The sequence below is a fragment of the Plasmopara halstedii genome (genome assembly GCF_900000015.1).
Source record: "Plasmopara halstedii genome assembly, contig: Scaffold_470, whole genome shotgun sequence".
Taxonomy (NCBI): Eukaryota; Oomycota; class Peronosporomycetes; order Peronosporales; family Peronosporaceae; genus Plasmopara; species Plasmopara halstedii.
Genome location: NW_020187390.1, coordinates 217,049 through 218,586, shown reverse-complemented (window position 1 = coordinate 218,586; position 1,538 = coordinate 217,049).

Sequence of the window (1,538 nt, the reverse complement as noted above, 5' to 3'; positions counted from 1 at the left end):
TGGTCGGCCGAGGGCCGAGGCATCGAGGGCGAGGCCCATGTGATGCACGTGAAGTGGCTCGTAAACCACTGAGCGCTGCCAGAGTGTCAAAGCAGTCGCTGCATGTCATGCGTGATCTGGTCGGCCAAGGGCCGAGACATCGAGGGCGAGGCTTTCGTGATGCGGGTGGAGTGGCACGAAAACCACTGAGCACTGCTCTCGTTGCGATGCAGTCGCTGCGGGCCATTGATGGAGTGGTCGGACAGAATCCGAGGCATCTTGAACACGGCCCTATAGAAGCGCGTGGAGTGGCACGGCATCCACTGGACGAAGACTGCGAAGTTAGCAGTTTTTCGTCGGATGTTGTAGATAACATTGGAGCTCTAAAGGAGCGGAAAGTAAGGGTGACACCGGACGGCGCGGATCACCCTGGTACCACCGAGACATAGAACCTCTGAACGGAGGCGACGGCGACACCGTATGCTGGCTGCAGAACGCCAGGCGTCGACCCTGATTCAGGGTGTGTCGACCGTAGACGACGATACAGATTATACACCCTCGTCAATGGTATGACGGGGGAGAAAGATGGCGACGTCCGCCTCGAGGCTATGCCTGCAGTAAACGCTCTTCTTTAGCTGGACGAGATGTCCCTTGAAGCGCTCGGCAGTGCCTTGAAGGCAGGCGATTTGGCCGAAGTGGTCATTGTACGACTGGATGAGCAGATAAACTCGTCATCGCTTCTGGATGAAGCTGTCTTGGAAGACACAAAGAGAGTGCTGAACGCACGGAGTGGATCGTCGATCCTACGGAATCCCCTGGATCCGTACTATCCTTTGGTAAATAAATTTCAAAACGTCGTCTCCAAAGACCTGCCATAGATCCTACCTCCGGACCGAGGTGTGCGTCATGAGATCGACCTGGTTCCGAGGACCAAATACTGCGTAATACGCCAATGGCCCCTGCTCAAGGAGCAGTGCGACGTCATTATCCGTGCGGAGCACGACACAGGGTCGGCACGTGAGAGCAAGTCTCCCCATTCGACACACGTTTCGGGTTCGGAAGCCGAACGGCAAGTGGCGAATCGTTCATACTTACTATAAGCTCAGGGCAGCCACCATTCCGGCACAAACGCCAATTTCTAGAAAGGATGTTCTTCAGAACAATATAATGGGATGTACGAGGGACAGTGCACTCGATTTGGTAGATGGATAGTATCAGTTGCTCATGAGAGCGAGTGACAATCCGCTGACAGCGGTAAGCACTCCAAGCGGTATGTTCTGAGAGTGGCTGGTGATGCCCCAAAGACTGTCAAATGCACCAGCAACATTTAATCGTCTTGTGACGCAGTTGTTCAGGCCTCGCAGGGCGTATCCACAGACATTTTGACGACATTTTCGTTCATAGTCGTGCGGAGCACGGGAGGATGAACGAGGAGAATCACATCGTCCATGTAAGAGCGGTGCACGAGTGCATGCGCACTAACAAACTGCACGCCAATGCAGACAAGTGCATCTTCGGTGCAGAAGAGATTCTGTTTTTACGGTGCTTATTTGGAAAGT